We start from the raw sequence: 9438 nt of genomic DNA, 5'->3' as shown, positions 1-9438 counted from the left end.
ATGAAACTCCTTCTGCTGGTCATTCTGCTTACAGGAAGGAACCTTGTCCCCTCTGGGCACCACCATCTCCCTTTTCTTCAATGCACAGCCCACCAATGCTCACACCTGAATTTCTGGTTGAGGTTCCCATTGGGGTTCCGTAGCTCCTGGCTTGGGGTCTCTGCTCACCCCCATGTTCACACAGCTGGCACCTTTACCTGCTAGGTCTGAACTCAGATTAATTCTTAGTAAAGTCCACTACTTTCACCCACCCAAACAAAGAAAGCCCCTTCCGCCTCGACCAATTGCTCTGGCACCTATTTCCCTGGCCCTTAAGTGCCCTGGATATTTCTTTTTCTTATCCTTTAAAGGAGATTTACTTTATTTTACGTGTATGAGTCTTCTGCCTGCATGTGTGTCTGTGTACTGTGTTTGAGCAGTGTCTGGAGAGGCAAGAGGAGGGGTCTGATTTTCCAGAAGTGGGGTGACAGACAGTTGTGAGCTGCCATGTGGGTGCTGGACCTGAGCCTGGGTCTTACACAAGCTCAACAAGTGTTCCTGACTGCAGAGACCACACACTCCCACCCTTATGATTTTTTACAGGAACTTATAACGTGGCTCAGGATGTCCTGCAACTCAACATTTTTTAAAAAGGTTTATTTATTATGTATCCAACATGTTTGACTGAAGGCCAGAATAGGGCACCAGATCCTATTACAGATGGTTGTGAGCCAGCATGTGGTTGCTGGGAATTGAACTCAGGACCTCTGGAAGAGCAGTCAGTGCTCTTACCCTCTGGACCATCTCTCCAGCCCCACAACTCAACATTTTTTTTATCCAGACTTGAAAGCTTACTTCTTCTGCCCTCCAAGGTTTAGGATTGCGTACATGCCACACTTGCTTCTCCAATTCTTTTTCTTTTTTTTCATTTTTCCTAAACATAGTTTCTCTAGTAGAATGTCTTGGAACTCATTCTATAGACCAGGCTGGCTTTGAACTCAGATATCCACCACCCTATGCCTCCAGAGTGCTGGGCTTAAAGTGCTGTGATACTATCCTCTGGCAACCTTGAACTTTTTATCCATCTGCCTCAGCCTCTATAGAGCTGGGATTACACAGTGTGTGTTCTAGTGTACCTGGCTTCTCCTGCATTTTACTGTTGGTCAAGTATCCCACTGCAGACTGAATCCTGGCTTATTTACCTACTGCTCAGCTGATGAACAGTTTGTTATGTCAAATGCTGACAGTACAATGATGATCTGACCATTATCCTTGTTTATGAGCTGTGCATGGCCATACAACACATTCCTTCTAATTCTTCCAGTGTAAAACAATGAGCATGTTTTGACTGCTTCTCTGAATCAAGATCTCAGCTAGAACTGTGATGAATCCCACTGCTGGCTAAGGCTGGGGTTTCACTTAGGCTTTAGTAGGGGTGGGCAGCTCTCAAGAGATGGTTGGGTTGTTGGGTTATTGAACTAAGAGGTCAGTTTGTCCCTGGCTGCTGACTGGAGAGTGTTCTCAGCTCCTCAACACAGGGAGCACAGGGCACCTCACAGTGTGGTGATTGTCTGTCCTGACAGTGAGAAATGAGAAGACAAGCAAGGCAAAAGACAATGTCTATAGAACTTAATCCTGGGGAGTCAGCCTATCCTGGTACAGTGAAGTACATTTGTAATCCTATCACTTGGGAGGCTCAGGCCAGAATAATGCTACAGAGTCCAAGGCTAGCCTGGATTACAGTGCCACTCTCTGTCTCAAATAGGTAGACACCTTCCTCTCAGACTTGACGACTTGAGTTTGGTCTCCAAGACCTACACAGTGTAAAGAGAAAAATCAACTCCCTAAGGATGTCTTCTGGTGTCTTAATGTGTAACATGACATTTATAAATTCTCCGAACTGCATGCTTTTGAACCTGTGTGCAGGCAAGCATGTACACATAAACATGTACACACACACACACACACACACACACACACACACACACACACACACACACAGACACACACACACACACACACACACACACACACACACACACACACACACACACACACACACCCCTCTATTCACTGCTCTCCCCATGCAGCAGCTGGTAGGAATCAAGGAGGAAGTTTGCAGGCAGGTAGACTCCTGGTAAAGCAAAGTGGGATTGATTGGAATGTGCTGTGCATTCTTCATCAGGCACTACTGCACACAGCATCCACCCTTGGGCTGTGTGGCAGTTCAGCAATGTGTTTGAGTGCACCTATACTTGGATTGATGACTTCTCAGAGTACAACTGCTGTGGCTGCTAATGTGCCCTTTTAAGTTGGAACAACCTTGTGGATGAGTTAGAGAGGTGAGGGATCCACTTCGTGTGAGAGTGGAGTGTCTGCCTTGGGGTGGGAACAGAATACAAGCAGATCATCTTACGTGGCACAAATAGGAAACATGCACATTTACCAAACATCCTATTTTTTGTTATTATTTATTTTTGTTTTGTTGGGTTTTTTGCTTTCATAATGAGGTTCTCTGTGTAGCCCTAGTTGTCCTTGAACTCTCTCTAGAGACCATGCTGACACACAGAGATCTTCCAGCCTCTGCCTCCTGAGTGCTGTGATTAAAGGTGTGCATCACCAGCCCTAGCATGTACTTTCCTCTCTTGTCAAGCAAAGATATCAGTCCATGAGGACCCTGTATGTGGTGGTCCCTGAAAGCAGAATGTGTGAGGTATGAATAGTTGGTAATGTTGGCCTCAGTTGCCAGACTAGGACATGGCCAACCATCACATCTCCCATCAGAGTGTCAGCCTTGGCTTAAGAAGTCATCAAAAGTTAAGAATGTATAATTTCACTGTACTCCTGCATCTTTGTTCAAAAATCACTTCTCTTGAGATGTGGACTCACATATATGTCCTGGCTGATCTCAAACTTAGAGACCCATCTGCCTCTGCCACTACCCCCAAGTACTGGGATTAATAGTAGACACCATCACACTCCACAGAAGTTGCTTTCAATAAATATATGCTTAATAGAAATCACAGATTCTCGAGCCTCAGGACATTATTTTTCTGGAACATCATGTTAAATCATCCTCACATGTTTCAGAAAGACTGCAGGTGAGAACTGACCTCCTGTAGGGTCCAAGTCCTTCCTCACCTGTTCCTTCCTCTCTCCAGGTGCTGCAGGACTCGTGACAACTGCCTCGCTCAGGCTAATAACCTGGAAAACTGTGCATTACTCAGAATGAACCCCTTCACTAGCTCCTACTCATACTCATGTTTTGGGAATGAGATCACCTGCAGTGCTAGGTTTACCCTATGGAAACCTCTGAATTCTGCTTATTCTTGGGTGTCTTTGCAGAGTAGAAGTAACAAAGACAGTGACCACTTTGCAGTCATTTACTTGGTCCCAATAGACATCACAACAGCATTATCAGATAGATACTAAAATATAGATGAGGTCTGATGCAGTAATCCGATTAATCTTTTTCAATTAAAAAACAGGAGTCACATATTGGGGTAAGAACCAGAAGATCATTGAAACAGAACAGCTGCCAGTTGCTTCCTACCTCTTCCCTTGCTCCTCCCAAAATGATGAGATCCTCTGTCAGCCATGCCTTGCCACTTCCTGTCTCCATTCTGTCTAGAGTCCTCCAAACGTCTATGGTTAGCTAGTGGCTAGCTCAAAGTGTTGTACCTAATTCATTTCCTACCCTATCTTGCATTACCAACCCAAAACTATCTTTTTATGCCTCTCAACCTTATGTACTTTACATCTCTTTTGTGAGGTGCATTTGTTAACAAGGAAAACTATAACTGTAACTATCCAGTCTTCCACTCCATCAGAGACCTGAGAAGGAAATATTTCCTGAGTAAACAGGAAGTGCAGAGCAACCAACTAAGAAATGACAGAAAAAGTCCCCCATGGTTCCTCTGTAACCATGGGACATCCATCTTCAGCCTACAGGGCTAGAATATCTGACAGACTTTTCTGTGAAACAGGTTTTTGAAGGACTGTCCTACCCTGTCTTTGCACAGTTTGGCCGTCACTTTCTTTTGTGTCCTGCTTGTGCATATTGGCAGCAGCTGAGGCACAGGCAGTTTCTGGCCTAGTGGCTAAGCTTTGTCATGAAGAAAGTAAACTCCATATGGAGTATCTTCAATGTCCATCATCTTCTCTGAAGTAGATTGGTCCCGTCAGGAGCAGACATAACAATAACTAAAAAAAATCATGTTGTTGAAACATCTTACATGCCATACTCAGTACTTCTGAAGTGTTTGAAGACCACCTGTCTTTCTAAAATTTATCTCTATTTGACTTCAAAACATACTTAACATGACTACAAGTTTGATCGTAATAAATGGCTAATTACTAACCTGTATTTCTTTATTATCCTAAATAGTTTGTAATAATGACTTTCAAGGACTAGATATTTACATTACATTGTTAAATGAGCTGTATAGGTACAATAACTTGAACAAGAATAGAAAGGTACATACAATATAGTATAACAAAAAATAACCTTAAATTTGCATCAATATAAAAAAATCCATGCCAATGTAAAATATTTAAGGCTAGTGGTTGCTTTTTTGGTTTAAAAGTAGACTCAATAAGATACATATTTATCCTATCATTTCTATATCCCCCCCTTTTCTTTTCAGAACAAGATCCTGGAATCTAATCTCCTTTGTTTAGCTTTTTTCCTGACCATTATCAATAACAGCTTGTAACCAAATCTCCTAATGACAAATATCCATAACCCACTGAATGTCAAAAAACTACCCATCCCAACTTCTGAATGTGGGTGTCATGTTCTTTAAATTGCTTCCTATTTTCTGGGGATAATGGCATCCTTAGGTAACCCTCCTGGGTCTATTCCTGATAATAGACAAAGCCTCAATTTTCCTTTTAGGATCAACTCCTTTTCTACATAGGTCTTTAATTTTTTACTCATTTGTGTGGTAAAAACCTCCACTCTAATATATTGTCTACTCTCTGCATTAAAAATTCTAAAGGGGAATGTGTAGAAGATTGAATAATCAGAGTACAATCAAGCTTGGATCCAAATGATCCACATCCGCATCCTGTCATTTCTTTTCTGCCAAAGCCAATTCTCTCTCAGCATCGGGTGATAATTTTCTTTGAATATTTAAGTCCTTGACATCTTGTCATGTTTGAAATAAATTACTTAGTACTTGAGTTCTTAAACCATATGTGGGCCAAAACCACTTGATGTCTCCCACCAATTTTTTAAGTCACTAAGAGTCCATAATTGATCTCTCCAGATTTGTATCTTTTGGGGTTGATTTTTTTTTTGTGAACATATTTTGCATCACAGGTAATTAACAGAGTCTCCTCTTCGTATTTTTGGGAGCAATTTTTTATCCCCAATCAGGCAAAATTTGGATTACTTCTTCAATATTTTCTCTAAGGTATCTACATTTGAATCAGTTAGTAAGATATCATTTATATGAGGGTAAATTATACATTGTGGAAACTGATTATGAATTATTTACAATGGTTGTCATACAAAATATTGGCACAGGGTGGGGCTGTTTAACATCCCTTGTGGGAGAATTTTCTATTGATATCTTTTAATGGGCTGAGAATTATTATAAGTAGGCAACTTGAAGGCAAAGTTTTCTCTATCCTGTTCTAGTAAAGGTATAGTGAAGAATCTTTTAAATCAATCACTAGAATAGGCCATCTTTATATTACAAAGAAGGCAAAGGAATTTCAGGCTGTAGAGAGCCCATCAGCTGAATTACTTCATTTATGGCTCTCAAATCTGTTAGAATTCTCCATTTTCCAGATTTCTTCTTAATGACAAATAAAGGAGAATTCCAAGGACTAGTTGATTCTTCAATATGTTGAGCATGTAACTGCTCCTTTACCAGTCGTTCTAAGGCCTGTAATTTTTCTGATGTCAAAGGCCACTGGTCCACCCAGATAGGTTTGTCTGTTAACTATTTTAATGGTAGGGCTGATGGTAATGTTGAAAGAACAGCAGCTGTTGTGCCCTGTTTATGAACAACCTGAATGTTCAGTGACTGTTCTTTATAATACTTTTTAATATTTTTTCCAAAAACATTTGTTAGTTTATGGTATGTTTGAAGGAATGTTGATTTGGGTATTCCTTTGGTGTAACAAATCACATCCCCATAAATTCCTTTCTATGTTGGCTAATTATGCCTTTACTTTTCCTCCGTGTCCTTCTGGTGCTATACATTCAACCCATCTTCCACTTTATTGTACCTGACATAAAGTTTAAATCCCCAAAAGCTGAACATTTGTCTCCTGAAGAGGCCAATCTTTGATGCCAATATTCTGGTGCCATTATTATTACATCTGCCCCTATGTCTATAAGACCCTCAATTAAAATGTCACTTATTCATATTTTTAACTTAGGTCTTTGATCATTTATAGAAGTTTGCCAAAATTTTGGTTTATGGATTTTCCTGAAATTTTTATTTTATCTTCTAAAGCTGTTATTTAATCCAGAGCAGTATGGTTATTTACAATAGGCATTAGTTCCTTAATTGTTCTGGGGAAGAGTTCCCATAAGGAGATAGGGAATGAGTAAACCAAATTTGACATGAGAGCCTTCAAGAGGCCCCCCAAGGTATTTCCCAATGGCAAAGGGTTACCTTTTCTGTACCTTGTTGATTTGCATTCTTTGTTCCAAGTTCTGCTTTTGCCACATCTTATCCATATTCCAGAAGGAAGGGGACTTCTGTTTGGATTATTCCTAGAAAAAAATATTGTTTCTAGAAATGCTCTGTTTACAACCCCTTTGTAGGTGACCTGTTCAGCACAATTAAAACATCTGACATCTTTATTTTTCTTCAAGCCTCTGGAAATCACTTCTCCTATCCAAGCAGCAACATGGTTGTGAGATTCAATATGGACTCTATCTCAAATCCATTCCCCTGTGGGTACTGATCTTGATTTCAAGGCCTAATTGCCCTTTTGGAATGTTAATTAGCATTTTCAAAAGCCAAAGTTTCAATCATTATTTGTCTAGCTCCTGGATTTGGTATCATTTTCATTCTATTTATAGCTAAATTCAATCCAAGTTAAAAAAAAAAATCAGTGAAGGTTTCTTTTGGAACCTGTATATCTTTAGTAAATGACCCATTCTCTCTGTGACTTCTCAAATTTGTCTAAAGCATTCAAGGCTGCTGTATGACATAGAGCCAAGATGTGGTCATCATCATATAGAGACTGTCTTTGTGCATTAGCATAGTCACCCTCTCCAGGCTGCAGGTCCTGGGAAATTTCCATACTTCTATCCCTACTTTATTGTTCAATGGTCTTAGCCTCATCTTTGCACCTGGTCCTCCACTGTAATTAAGGATCCAGTTCCAAAACTGTTATAACTAAGTTTTTCCAGTCTTGTAGAATAATTCTGTTACTAGTTGACCATGAATTTAACATGTGCCTCACAAAAGGTGAATGCATACCATATTATCCTATTGCTTTCTTTGATGTCCTCAATTCTAACTTTTCCACAGGAATCCAGTACTTCATACATAGCCTTGGAGACATCTATCATTTGGAAGTTGTTCCTGTTGGGTGACTGGATAAATTAAAGTTGATTTTTTTTTTTAAATCTTGGGCTGTTCCTTTCTAATTTTATAATGTAATGGTCACCTTGGTCCTCCCTTAAATTCTTCTGCCTTTTTCTAAGTATCTATATGATCTGTTTTAGTGAGTTTTTCTTTTTGGTTTTTAGAGACAGGGTTTTTCTATGTAGTTTTGGTGGCTGTCCTGGACCTCACTCTGTAGATCAGGCTGGCTTCAAACTCAGAGAGGTCTATCTGCCTCTACTTCCAGAGTGCTGAGATTAAAGACATGTGCAACCACTGCCTGGAACTACCATGTCTTTAGAGGCTGTTTTTCACAGAACATGACACTCACCTTTAGATAGTCTGACTTACCAACAAGTTTTGAGGATCCATGTTCCCCAATTCTTAATAGAGTTGCAGATGCCACACATATTCCTTGCTTTTTACATGAACTTGGGGATCCTAGGTGAGGCCCTCAGGCTTGTATGGCAAAAGATTTACCAACTGTGCCATGTCCCCACCCCACAACAACAAATGTTCTTATTACAAGTGTGTTCCAGCAAATTGAAAAACCCAATGTTCTCTTGTGTGCTCTGTCTCTCAACCCTGAATCTTCACCTGACCTAGATGCACTGCTGTTTTTGCTTACAAATCATTGGGAGCAGGGTCATGGGCTCCACTCAGCTTCCTTTCTTCTTTCTCTCCAGACAAAAACAACTCCTGTGATGTCTTCATCTTCAACTGTGACCACCAGGCAGCCATCTGCTTCTCCAAGACTCCATAACCAAGGATTACAAAGGCAATCACTGTTATTCTTGTCACCTCAGTTACTACCTACACCTTTCCCACCTGCCCGGTTGTCTTCACTACACACTGTGCCCTCTAATAAAGCACACATTGATAGAGCTTGGCTATGGTGATTATAGTCTATGTCTACCAAACATAAACAGATCCTCAGAGAACATCATTCTGTCCAGTCCTGGAAACTGAAGTATAATTGGAAAGATGTTTCCAGGAAGCAAGCACCTTGAAGTGTGTCTTATGAGCCCAATCCACACCTTTCATCCAAGCATTATGGGATACAAGGTAGAGGCAGAGAAAGGCAGGTATCTTGAGGTCAAGGAAAACCTGGTCTAAAAAGCAAGTTCCCAGACAGCCAGGACTATTACACAAAGAAACCCTGTCTGGGAAAAAAATGAAGAAGAAGGAGGAGCAGAAGGAGGAGGAGAAAGAGGAGGAGGAGAAGAAGAGGAAGAAGGAGGAGGAGGAGAGAAAGTAGAAGAAGGAGAAGGAGAAGAAGGAGAAGAAGAAGAAGAAGAAGAAGAAGAAGAAGAAGATGACGCCACCAGTCTGCATTACAAGGCAGGTAGGGGAGGACCTCTGTGTGGAATATTATTTGAAGATGTGTTACACTTGATTATGCTGTGGAACATTTGTGTTAATGATGCAAAGAAGTGTTGCATTTATTTAACTCTGTGAAGCCGTGTTACTGTGCCTGTCTAAAACACCTGATGGTCTAATAAAGAGCTGAATGGCCAATAGCAAGGCAGGGGAAAGGACAGGCGGGGCTGGCAGGCAGAGAGAAAAAAATAGGAAGATTTCTCAGAAGATGAAGAAGAATGAGAAAAGAAGGAGAGAAGGGCTAAAGGGGCCAGTCATCCAGCTACACAGCAAGCCATGGAGGAAGGAAAGGAAGGTATAGAGAACTAGAGAAAGCTAAAAGCCCAGGGGCAAAAGATAGAAGGGGTAATGTAAGTTAAGAAAATATGGTTGAACTCCCATCTGGACCAGAGGTGAGTGCCTGAGTTATAGTCAGAGAGGCAACTGCACCTGGGTCCCACCGCTGGACACAGGCCACTCCGGGAGGACCTGACCAACTTGGCCCCAGTTGCCTGCCAATTGGTGG

At 41.1% G+C, this 9438-nt stretch overlaps 1 pseudogene; it reads left to right on the top strand.

The window, feature by feature from the left end:
• Positions 1-8316, top strand: LOC118572224 (annotated as a pseudogene).
• The last annotated feature ends 1122 nt before the right edge of the window (positions 8317-9438 follow it).

The sequence above is a fragment of the Onychomys torridus genome, chromosome 22 (genome assembly GCF_903995425.1).
Source record: "Onychomys torridus chromosome 22, mOncTor1.1, whole genome shotgun sequence".
Lineage (NCBI taxonomy): Eukaryota > Metazoa > Chordata > Mammalia > Rodentia > Cricetidae > Onychomys > Onychomys torridus.
Note: the sequence above shows the minus strand (reverse complement) of the source record. Positions and strands in the feature narration are given on the sequence as shown.